The 12841-nt window shown below is 40.3% G+C and overlaps 2 long non-coding RNA genes across 3 annotated transcripts in view; one reads left to right on the top strand and one right to left on the bottom strand.

Annotated features, from left to right (window-relative positions):
- LOC140629089 (uncharacterized) overlaps positions 1 to 12841 on the top strand; it is a 391707-nt gene that overhangs the window by 308588 nt on the left and 70278 nt on the right. Inside the window, exon 6 of the long non-coding RNA XR_012026976.1 lies at positions 4919 to 5151. This is a non-coding gene — a long non-coding RNA (uncharacterized lncRNA). The remainder of the gene's footprint in view (positions 1 to 4918; positions 5152 to 12841) is intronic.
- LOC140629057 (uncharacterized) lies at positions 1640 to 4771 on the bottom strand. Of its 2 annotated transcripts, none has more exons than XR_012026917.1 (2): positions 4590 to 4771; positions 1640 to 2440 (listed from the first exon to the last, which is right to left on the bottom strand). It is a non-coding gene; the product is annotated as an uncharacterized lncRNA (long non-coding RNA). The 2 variants fall into 2 exon arrangements; XR_012026918.1 differs by lacking the exon at positions 4590 to 4771 and adding an exon at positions 3434 to 3561.

Here is a 12841-nt window from a genome sequence, read left to right as displayed (position 1 = left end):
GGAAACCAATGATTTGCAGAATGTGACATTTCTGATTGCAAACTTCAAGTGAGTCAGAAGGAAGTGTGCTTTCTCGTATGGGGTTTATGAAAAGACCCCAAAAGGACTCCAGGTCTAAGGTACCCATAGAGCAGATCAGACAAAGAAGGATGCTCTCAAGAACGTAAAAATGCTATTTAAAATAGTGTGTGTGTTGGACAACAGGTGTAGACCGACAAGTGTGGTTTTATTCATATATCCATTTTTTCCCCTGAGAAAACTCTCACCTAGATTACTGACTTCACTAGGACGGACAGGTGCTATTCAAAAGCTATCCCCAAGGTTAAATAAAGTGTTAAGACCAAGTTTGGAACTCCAGTACACGTGCCCCACAGTTAACTGCCGCATGTCACACACTATCTTGAAAATGTGGTATTGTTCAAGGGGGTGTAGCCTAGGACTTCTTTCAGCCCCAAAGAATCTCTTTCTCTCTTTACTCCTTGTGGTGTTCTAAAAATAGAAGTGCCTGGTCACCTTGGTAATGTGACCAGGAGCGCATTGTGTTGAATCAGCAGTCAGAAAGGTTCTCTATCCTTTCTAAAAAGCACCATGCCCAGAGAGTTTTACAGATTGAATCTCAGTGAAGTTTCAGGAAAAAAAAAAAAAAAAAAGAATACCCTTAGCTTTTGTGAATGCTTTCAAAAATATAACAGGGATGAAAACTTCCCAACTCACTTTGTAACGCTAGTGGGGCTTTGATACAGAACTGTGTATATTTTGTGTGCCTGAAATATTGCTTCGTATTTCAGATGAGCATATTGTAAAATGCTCTGGAGCAACAGATTAATACTGTCTGTTCCCATCTTTAGTAGACACCTTTGTAGCTTTTGACCATAGCTTGACCCCATAATTATAAATATTTATGGATGCCACTATAAGGAATTTACTGATGCGTATCCCAAATAACCCTCCAAACACACCTGGGAAGGCACAGTTTACTAGGCAGGTCCCACGGGGGAGTCATGCAGATATCTGGGAAAAGGCACGTGAGATACAAGGACCCCAAGCTCAGATGCACATGGTGGGCTAAGCATTTAGTCAATATGTTTACAGAATAGCATGGGGGATATTATTGCTGGAATAGAATGAATAAAATAAGCAGCTACAGATTAGACCAGAAATGTGTCAGGATCTCATGAGAAGTAGGGCTTCCTAGGCCGTTGTAAGACACGTAACTGTTACTTCGAGTGAGATGGGAAACAATTCGAGAAATTCAAAAAGAGAATCTGGATGTAAATTTTAAAAGAACTAACCTGAATTAATTCTGTTGAGTTAACAATAGACCATAGGGTGACAGGTCAATATAGGGACCTATATTGTAAATTTTAAAAGATGTAAATGGATGTAAATTTTAAAAGAACTAACCTGAATTAATTCTGTTGAGTTAACAATAGACCGTAGGGTGACAGGTCAATATAGGAACACCTGTTAGGGAGGTGACTGCGGTAACCTAGGTAAGATATGCTGGAGGCTAGGACCAGGCTTGGGTGGAGAAGGTGATGATTGCTGCTCAGATTCTAGATATGTTTGACCTTGGCTGCAGAGCATATGCAGAAGAGAGGAGATAAGGATGATTCTTGCATAAACTATAGCTTAGGGGTAGATAGAAAATTTGGCTTTTTTTTTTTTTCAGGATATTTTGAATTCTATTTCAAAGGCATAATGGATAACCTTATCTCTTGCTCGTAGCCTTTATGGGAACTTCAGGGAGTAGCTAATTCACTCCAACATCCTGGATGTTTCCTTCCAGCTGTCCTAAGCCTTGATGGGCACAGAGTCTGAGTCCCAAGAAGTAATTGGTGGCGATTGAACTCGTATTCCAAACTGCATATTAATGCTAACCAGACTTTCCAGACCAAGGTAGAGTTCTCATGTTCTCCCGCCTTTATAATTGGCTGTAGCACACCCCACGTTTTAGATGTGTGAATTGTGACACACCACTTCTTTGGACGTTATTCTTTGAATAGACAATTTTGGATGGCAAGATAAATTTAGAAATTATTCACTCCGGCTTTCAAAAGAATGATGTATAGTGGTGTTTCTGACTTGCATTCACGTGTAGGACTATTTTCAGGATTGGCTTAGCCAGAAGCTCCTGTTCCATTTTTGCTGAGGTGTCTTTGGCTTTGGCTTTCTCTAGGGGTTGGCCATGAGGGTTCAGCTACTCCCCCGTATAGTGCCAAAATGGCTGTAGCATTCCAGCCGTCACACCAAATACCGCTCTCTCCATAAGTGAGAGGATGTTCAGTCTGAGCATGATAAGCTGGGGTCCCAAGATTAGCTCTTATTGGATCATTTGTATCACATGCCCACCATGTGCTGATTAGTTCAAGCTAAGACACACCTTAGCAGCAGCAGAAGCGAGTTCATGGTCCATCCAGATATGTGAGCTATGTGGATACTGAAATAAAAATATGAGTGACATTAACAGGAGAGATTAAATGGATAGGCAACCTATATGCCCTCTACGGTCATTTTGTCAATACTCATCAATTATACACAGATGCTATCTGGCTGCTTTGATTTTTAAACAATCACATGTACACGTAACTATTTATTTACCCATATGCTTTAGCCGTTGTGGTAGGCAGCACCTGAGTTGGCTCCCCAGTGATCCCTTCCTCATGATATTCATACCCTCATGTCCCTCCCTTCAGTGTGGGCTGAATCAAGTGACAGTTTCTCATAAATAGAATATAGCTAAATAATGAGATGTCATTTCTGATATTAAGATTCCATATCTCCTCTTGCTCCGAGGAAGCCAGCTGCAATCTTTGAAGCTCTCCTACAGAGAAAATCACATGTAAATGAAATGCCATCTCTGGCCAACAGCCAGCGAGGACCTAATGCTTGCTTAGAAGTGGGTCCTTCCACAGTCAAATCTTCAGATGAGACCCCACCCCCAGCTGACATTTAATGGTAACCTTGTAAGAACTTTTTTTTTTTTTTTAATTTTATTGATGTATTCATAAGAAACACAGAGAGAGAGGCAGACACACAGGCAGGAGAGAGAAGCAGGCTCCCTGCATGGAGCCTGATGTGGGACTGGATCCCAAGACCCCAGGATCATGACCTGAGCCAAAGGCAGATGCTCAACCACTGAGCTACCCAGGTGCTCCTAATTGTCACTCCTTGCAAGAATTCTTAAGCCAAGGGACCCAGTTAAGCTGTTTCTAGATTCCTGACCCACGGAATTTATGAGATACATTATTGCTTATTTTAAGTTGCTAAATTTTGGATCTGTTTTAATGCACCATCAGACAACTAACACAGTTATAATATCGCCAAATTGGAAACTAATTAAATTTTCAACACCAGGGACTTGGCCAACCAAATGATAGTATCCCATGCTGAGGAACTGGAGTTAGAACACTTAACTGAGAATACCACTCACCTTGTTACTGCATCGACAACTATGGCCAAGAGCCATAACCCTCTCTGTGATCCTCAGTCCTCTGTAAATAATGGTATTTCATAAGGTTCCCAGGGATGTTAAAGGACATAATCCATCACTCAACAAAGTGCCTGGCAAAAAGCAAGCCATCCAAAAGCATCAAGGGAAGAAAATTTTTTTGTTTTCTGTTTTGTTTGTTCCTTAAATGACCCCACACCTCTTATAAAGCATGAACCTGGGGAGTATTTATGGATATGTGAAATGTTCACGACATAGTAAGTGCAAATTTGGGCTATAAAAACATGCTGATACATGGACACAAAGTCTAGAGGTTGTAGGTTAAAATGACTAAAATTGATCATGGTGATTATGGCTAACTCTGTGAATACTCTAAAAACTAGCAAAGGTACACTTTATGCTGGTGAATTGTGTGGTATGTGAATTCCAGCTCAGTAAAGCTGTTAAAAATATAAACAGTGTTTTTCTTTATGTTGTAGACTTTTGTTTGCCTCATTAAACATTTCGATGTTCTCTACTGTGACCATTTTTAAGAAATAATCAGGAAGCCTTATTAAAAATCTAGTAATGACTCCAGTTTAAAAATACTTGGAGTAAGCCACTTTATGGTAGGTATGCTTGTCAAAATTCCATTATTGGCATTTATCTCTAAGCATACACAGTTTAATGGGGATTTATCATTCTTGTGAGCTAAAGAGACAAAAAAAATTTTTTTTTTTGCTTTACTTCATTTGTATTATCCTATTATGACCAAAAATGTATAGATAGGTGTAAGCAAATCTGATCGTCATGGTGAATATTCTATCATTTGAGAGGACAAACCAGGCATTGGAAATAATTCCCCCAAGATATTTTCTTATAACTTCGCTTACAACCCAGCCTGTAACACTGAGAAAAACTAATAAAAAATAAAATAGAGGGGCACCTGGATGGCTCAGTAGGTTGGGCATCTACCTTTGGCTCATGTCATGATCTCAGGGTTGTGGGATTGAGCCCCACATTGGGCTCCCTGCTCAGTGGGGAGTCTGATTCTCCCTCTTCCTCTGCCTCTCCCCCTGCTTATGCTCTCTCTGTCAAATAAATAAATTAAATCTTAAAAAAAAAAAAGAAAGGATACAGGTCCAGCATATAGTATTACTTGATTGACTGTTGTCTCTCCAGCATTGTGCTAAGCTGCATTCTGCATTGAATATCTCTTGGGATGCCCTGTCTCTCCTGTGAGGCAGGTCTAGGAGATGCTCCTGTTTGTAAATGGCTCCCAATGATCCTCACCTCCCGACACTTCATGCCTTTGTGTGACTGCCTCCCTTTCAGTGTGTAGGGGACCTAATGACTTGTTTCTAATGCATAGAATACTGCAAAGTCATGAGCCATCACTTCTGTGTTTAGGTCATAAACACATGTGACATCATCTTGGTAATATGCTACTTCTATTGCCTTCTTGACTTGAAAACTTTGACCATGCAGGTTGACGTGTTTGGGCAGCTCATGAAGGAGGGAATTGAGGGAAACCTCTGGCCACCACTCACCAAGGAACCAAGGCCCTCGGTCCGACAAAGTGTGAAGAATTGAATCCTGCCAGTGATCATGTACACTGGGAAGCGGGTCCTTCCCCTATTGACCCTTCAGATGATTATGATGGGAAGACCCAGCCAGGCTGTGCCAAGATTCCGGACCACAGAAACTGCAAGACGACATATGTGAGTTCTTTTAAGCATCTACATTTTGGGATAACTTTTTCATAAAAAATAGATAAATCACAGCATTCTATTACTATGTTTTCAAAGTGGGAAATGTATCATGTTGGGACAACAGCAACAACAAAAGATATCTATTTTCAGATAAGTAGGTAAAACTATGGAATTTCTCACATTAGAAGGTATTCTAGCCAGGCAGAAAAATAGAATTCAACAGATTTTAATACTTTGGTAAATTTGTCATTGATAGTTTTTTCATAAACGTGTGGTTGATAGGAACGGAATTTTGGGTTTTCTCTTAAGCTCTTGAGAGCAAACTTACTTTCTCATGGAACATGTCAAGGCATGTTTGTGTGACAGAAATCTAGCCCTAGCATGCCATCCCCTCACAACCACCCCCAGGTTATATTAAGGAGAACAGCCTACAATTCTTGGTTTCTACAAGGCAGGATTTTATGGTGTAATGCTTACCTCCTCTTTCTGACTTCTCAGAAATCCTGGAGGTAATTGGAAGTATGGATATAGATTCTTTCATATACACACTGTACGACAAGACTATTTTGGTCTCTGAGTAGATCCCTCATATGGTGTCAGTAATGATGACTCCTTTTGGGTACTGGCAGGTTTACAGGTGAGCATTTCCCGTAATGCTGTGAGGTTCACTGCCAGTTACCACAGCTGCGCACGGCATGAGCTGCGTGATTAGGTGCTCTCATGCCGTATCACTGATGGCAGCCCAGTGTAGACATATGGAATGCTTTCTGGGAAAATTTTGTGACTCGTACTTAATTCCTCAAAGAGTAAAGTTGGACCTGAACTTTGCTCTGAGTCCAGGAAACACAGTCTTCTCAGCCATAAGCTTACCCTCCTTCTCTACATTTTTATTCTCAAAGAGTCTGTGTTTCTTTGCTCACTCTGCCATTTATGCAGGTTCTGGGGTGTGTAAAATAAAGAGTACAGTTCACAAATACAGTTCACAAATTAATTTCCACATATACTTTGTCCTGTTATCCTCACAGCAAATGCGTGAGATGGGTGGTAGAGGAATTATCATGTACATTTTACAAAAGAAGAAATAATATTTCCGAGTTTTTAGGGAGCTGGTCAGCATGAAGCAGTTCTTCCCATGATACTAAATTCATTTACTCCACCTGGATCGGATGGTATGTAAAAAAGCAATGGTCCTCAGCACAAGGAGCAGATGTGGTGTAACTCAGGGGAGCAGGGCGCTTTAGTTCCTTAGTAACACTCCTCCTGGCGATGCCTATCTCAGAGTTTGAGCCACAAAAATCTCTGTAAGCCTTTTTTGTGTTGTTGCTTGTTTGATTGCACCTTACTTTTAATGCTGTTTAAAAAGAACTTTGTGTCATTGGTATATAAAGGGATGCATGTTTGAATTATATATCATCTCAAGACTCTTGCTAGGAAGATTGAAAATGTTTACTCTCTTAGTTCTGGTAAAAACATCAGGTGATATTTTGAAAAATTCTTGTTTAAGATATTTTCACTGTTTTTCTCACAGTTCTTTACTCCCTCAAAAACTCCACACCAAAATTTGAGATATTTTTGAACCTCTAAATTTGAAGAAATATCTTCATTTCAAAAGTGCAAGCTTAGCTGATATTCATTTTTAAGGCAATTTGAATCCCAGATCCCATTCAGGATGCTACCTCCGTATCTTTCAGGCTTCAAGGAGACAAATTTGTAGATAAATGCTTTCTTTAGATAGATTTAAATAAAGTTAAATAAAAAATATTATGTTTGTCTCACATAACTTTTAAGGAATAGTTAAAAATATGAACTCTGTGCATTTCTACAGAATAGTTCAATGGAGTGTCTACATTGACCTAATTCAATAAAAATTTTTATCAGAATGCAAACTAGAAAATATAAAACTGGAAAATATAAAAATTATTATAGGGTATTATACATTTTTTAGTAGTCACATTTATATGCCTATGAAAGGAAAGTGAAGTTGTCTCGTATAAACCATACAGTAAATCATGACTAGTTAAGAGATGAATTAAAAGTTAAATTAAAAACAGAACATAATATGATTTTCTCTTACACATAAATCCACATTCAAGATCTAGTCTAAGACGTGGTGCTGAGTTGCCATGGACACATAGCAATCTTTATAATAAAGATAAAACCAACACCACTGCTTCATAATGTTTGGAGAATATTTTGAATATTACTGAACTATGCACTCTTCTAAAACAGTGAAGTTATTAACTAAAGATGGTAAATTAAGGAAGGATTAGTAGAGTTCAAAAGGGAGCTTTATTTGGATTAATGGAGATGGGGAGAATCTCATTTTCTAAAAATTACACCCTAGCTGAAGCCTGAGTGAGTTGATCTATAATATTTCATTAAAATACATAACCCAAGCCTTGCAAGTATAAATTAAAAAAAAAAAACCAACAGAACTAGAATATTTGGAATAGAAATGAAGAGAGAGAACTCAAAATTCTCACAATCCATTTGGGATCTTTCCTAAATTATTTAGATATGTACACTGGATGGTACAAAGCCGTGCCCCTAAGGGGTGTACAATTTTCCCCTAAAATAATCTAAATATTCTTGTTGGTAAAAATAGCTTAATTTGTTAATAAGGATACTGGAGGCTCATGGCATGAAGTACAGTACTGGGAAAGGTGGGTGGAGAAGTATTCTATAATACAGTTGTCAAATACCAAATCTATGGCCACCTGTCTGGCTCAGTTGGAGGAGCATGTGACTCTTGATCTTTGGAGTTGAAAGTTCAAGCCCCACATTGGGTGTAGAAGGTACTTAAAATCATAAAAAAATAAATTACCACCTCTATTCTTTGGGAAGGCCGTTCATGTTGAAGTCAATGTAGTGAACTGTAAAATGAGAGGAAACATGACATGGAGATGCCCGCAATATGATGTTTGAATAAATAAGATATAAGGCATGCAAAACATTTAGTGTACGACTGGCATGTGAGTCCTCGGTAATTAAAAAGTGTTATTTGTATCAGGGGCTTGTGGTACGAGTTGGCCAGTGGGGGCAGCCTGGGTGACTCAGTTGGTGAAGCGTCTGCCTATGGCTCAGGTCTTGGTCTCGGGGTCTTGGGATCGAGCCCCCGTCGGGCTCAGCCTGCTTCTCTTTCTCCCTCTGCCCGCTGCTCCCCCTGCTTGTGCTCTCTCAAATGAATAAATAAACAAGGGGGTGTACTGTTGCTATTTCCTAGATGCTGTGTGCGTGTGTGTATGTAAGATTAGGAAGCAATGCGGTCAAGGTCAATCCCCTGCAATCAGCAAATCAGAGTCATTAGGGAATATATAAACCCAGATGAGCAAACTGGTGTTGATGCCCCAAATCCATTCTTGCTGAGACGGAAGGAGGACCTTCAGAGCTTACGGGCAGGACTTGGTGTCTGGTGGTATCCAGGTATGGAGGAGTATTGGAAGGGGTGTCAGACTTAGTCTGTTCGGGATGCGCTATCAGAACACCACAGATTGGACAGCTTATGAAAGTACACACAGTTATGTGTCTCAGTTCTGGGGCTGGAAGTGCAAGATCAAGGCGCCGGCAGATTCGATATCTGGTGAGGACCCACTTCCCGGCTCATAGGAGGTTGTCTTGTCTCTTAATGGACAGGTGAGGGAGCTCTCCAAGGTCCCTAATCAGGCCCCTAATCCCATTCATGGGGACTCCGCCCTCCTGACCTGATCATATTCTGAAGACCCCACCTCCCAATACCATTCCATTGGGGGTTAAGCTTCCGTATATGAATTTGTGGGGACACACACACATTTAGTCCGTAGCAGACCTAGAGACCGGAGTCCATGTGTCACTGTGTGGAGAAAGCAGACAGGACCCCCTGCACACATGCAATACAGTTGCCATTTACACATCAGCTGAGTCAAACCCTGGCTCTTCTGTGGAAAGACAAGGGTCTGCCGGTGAGCATATCCTCTACAGCAAGGCAAAGCTGCTCGCTCATGGTGCAGATAATCAGAGTCCGAGAAAGTCAGTGAACTTGAAGATGGAGTGTCCATCCCTAAAATAAAGGGATAGTATAAATAAGCATTCCCTTCCAAAACTCATCACAGCCATGCAAAAGCCATTTAAAAAAAATGTAAAGGGTAGTTCAGAAAATATCACTTTTATAGAAAGGCACTTTTTTGTTGTTCTTAATTATGGGCAGTGGATTTTTTTCTTTATTCTTCTACAAGTCGTGGACTTACTGAAATGTCCCTAAGATATGATCAATAGTATGGACAGTCTTCCAGTAATAATGCAAATAATGTCTAACAGAAAATCATTATTTGATACCTGACAAAGAAATATTGCAATGACAAAAGGTTGATGTTTCAACTACACCAATCGTTTGGGAGATAGTTCGCCAAAATGTGAAATGGCAAAAGCAAAACAAAACAAGAAAAACACACCTTGTGTCTTTTGAAAGATCAGGCCTCATGAATATAATTCACAACGAAAAGTAACATAATGTGAAGAAGCATGAAGCCAAACTTAGGACTCCTTACAGAGAATTGTAAATATCCTCCTGGCCTTTGTGTTTGTCAACAAAATGATAAATCATGATTCTTTTTTTTTTTTTTTTTTTTTTTGCCTGGGACAATATGCATAGAACTCCCTCCTTCTGTGGGGTCATTTGGTTTTATGTGAGCACAGAGAACCGTTCAGTTGGCAACGATCTCAGGGAGTCAGGAAAAGCTTGTCATCCAAACATACAACTTGGTTCTCAGATTACAGGAAAAGCAGAAAGCATCTGAATTTAAGTGAGAGCACTAGACTTACTTGTAACTCAGAGAAGCTCCCAGTTGTACTATCTCTATTCCCAAAATTTCAGGGGCCACACAGAGTTCAAAGAAAGCTGGCTTGGAAATGCATCACGGTTCCCCATGCAACAATATTTGGTTTGGGTCTCAAATACTGGGTTTGTTAACTAAAAAAAAAAAAAAAAGTATGGCTTTAACAAATGTTTTCACTTGCCTCCAACCCTCAAAGTCTGGTAGAAATTGCTATGGCATTTTCAAATGGATTGTGTATTCGCCACTGAAATTATAAATCGGTGGTAGTAGTGATTGCCCGGTTCTAGAGTAGGGTAAAGCCCTGTGTTGGTATCACTGCACATTTATAGGGAGCCGAGGGGATGCAGGAGGCTTTGTGCTGGAAAAAGACAGTGAAGCAAGATACCTTTTTCTGTTTAAATTGATTTACCACCTCTTAAAGAGAGCAGAGACTGCCTTAGAAAGATCCATAACAACAGATCAGCAAAGTGCTATATGCCGGGCTTGGGGTTTGGACCGAGGGCACATAACAGCATTTGAGGGGAGCAAGTAGGATTTTGAAGAAATGCTTCCAACAGAAATTACAATTTGAACTTATTCCCCACCCCCCACTTCAGCATTTTATTCTATTGCTTCTGGCCAGAACAACTGTGTGTGTGTGTGTGTGTGTGTGTGTGTGTGTGTGTGTGTGTTTTAAGATTTTATTTATTCATTCATGAGAGACACACACAGAGAGAGAGGCAGAGACCCAGGCAGAGGGAGAAGCAGGCTCCATGCAGGGAGCCCGATGTGGGACAAAATCCTGGGTCTCCAGGATCAGGCCCTGGGCCGAAGGCGGCGCTAAACCGCTGGAGCCACTCAGGCTGTCCCAGTTCAGTAGGATCTTAACTGGCCACACAGAAGGGAAATTCTCCATGTTTTAAGGGATTTGAGTCTTCGATAAAAGAAAAGCAGAAGGTGATGTATTATGTGCAAGAGAAATATGTCTGCCAGAGATTCCAGGGCAGAGTGTGCTCCACATGCCACAAAACCAATATGGTGGTCTACTTTGGTTTAATGGAAGTGGGAATAAGGTATGAATATTGGAAGTAAAGCATGCTCTTAAGAAGCCTGATGGGAGTGGCTGGGTTGGGTCTGGTCCTATGGCTGTAAGTGAGAGCTGGGCAGTCACCTGCCATGGTGTTGGACAAACCCCAGAACCGTACCAGAGTGAGGGACCCATGGGAACTCAGACACAGATGTATGATTGAACAGATTTTTTTTTTTTGACAACCATGAGATTGTATATTGAAGTGCCCTGATAACACAGAAAGACCATCAATGGGTGAATGGATAAACATGATGCTAAGTGAAAAAGCAGTCACCAGGCGCCATATGTTGTGTGAGCTTCATTACATGAAATGGGCAGCATAGGCAAATTAGCTCCATCCCCATCTTTTCCCCCACACAGGCATCTTGCCTATACAAATCTTCTTGTATTTACTTTTGTCTTGGTTTGCTTCTCAGAGGACATGGGGTCACACAAACTTCCACGCAAGCCTCCTGACTTTGCATCCAGCCACATCATAGCAGAGTGTCCCTCATGCTGTTGTACCACGCCATCATCCTCTGGTAGATTGCAAGCTCCTTGAAACCAGGGTCTTTACCCCAAAGCCTAGGACTCTCTATGGCACAATACTGATTCTCAGTAATTGTTGAATGAATAAGTAAATAATTTAAAGTGACCGTGTCTGTCAAGCATAGATGAGAGTAAATTCCAACAATGGCTAATTAATTTCAAAGCAACACGTGCCCCCTACACACGGCGATCGTTGTGATCACCCCATCAACTGAGTTTTGAGATGATTTCCAATCTTCTTGTCTGTCATTTGTGAAATTTAGTGGATGGGGTCTATAGATACTACATTGATTTTCAGCATCATGCCCTTTTGGTATGTGCGGATATTCAAACCACTAATGGCCTTTTCATGTGTATGTGTGTGTGGCTTGGGAGTGAACAATGATGGAGTGTACTACATCAGATTCGCTACTCTACTTTTCTCATGTAGGGAATAGTTTAATAAAATAAGCCATCCGTTCCGAGTGGGTGATATCTTTAGGATTGCCACAAATGTAGTAAAAAAAGAAATTCAGGAACTTAACTGCTATTGTAATTCTAGTCAGGATTTTCCAAATTTTAATGGGCATACAGTCTCCTTGGAAATCTGCGTTAGAAGAAACAATAGCTCAAATACGAGCCATAGACCTAATAATCGGTTATGCAAGCACTGATGCTTTTTTTTTTTTTTCGTGATGAAGACTCTATCATAATGCAACCTAGATACTCCAAGAGTACTATGAAGGAAATGTTCTTATCTGTTCACAATATTAGTTCACTTCCCTTCAGCTCTTGTATTGCTACCGCCTGGATTCAGGAGAACCTGGGCATCAGATTATTAACCCAGACAAGGATAGCAACATGTTTCTTACGCCTTTATGAGATAAACTACATCGTATCAATGCATATAATGATGCTGATGTTTGGCTGGAAGTTTGCAGTGATTATCATCGGGTGAAGCATGGCGCATTTCAAGTAGCATTAAGCTCTCCGGTAAATGTGCATGCGCAGGATACGCTAAGGAATGAATTTTGCTTCTGGTTATCTCCATCTGACTGGCAAGGTCATAGTATTTTCAAAAATCATGAGAGAAATCTCAATCCAGAACTGTATTTGCAGTGTCAGATTATAGAGAACGGTGCCCACAGTGAGACAATTTATCTTGTTTTAAAGACCAGCATTATTTGCTCTGTGAATACAGGTGTTACAAACAGGCAATTTTTTTCTGAGTTAAATTTATCAATATCTTTAATCTCGGATGGTCCCTTAGCTGAAAGATTCCAAAATTAACTTTTGTACTATCGAGTCATTT

The sequence above is a fragment of the Canis lupus genome, chromosome Y (assembly GCF_048164855.1).
Source record: "Canis lupus baileyi chromosome Y, mCanLup2.hap1, whole genome shotgun sequence".
Classification (NCBI taxonomy): Eukaryota; Metazoa; Chordata; class Mammalia; order Carnivora; family Canidae; genus Canis; species Canis lupus.
Note: the sequence above shows the minus strand (reverse complement) of the source record. Positions and strands in the feature narration are given on the sequence as shown.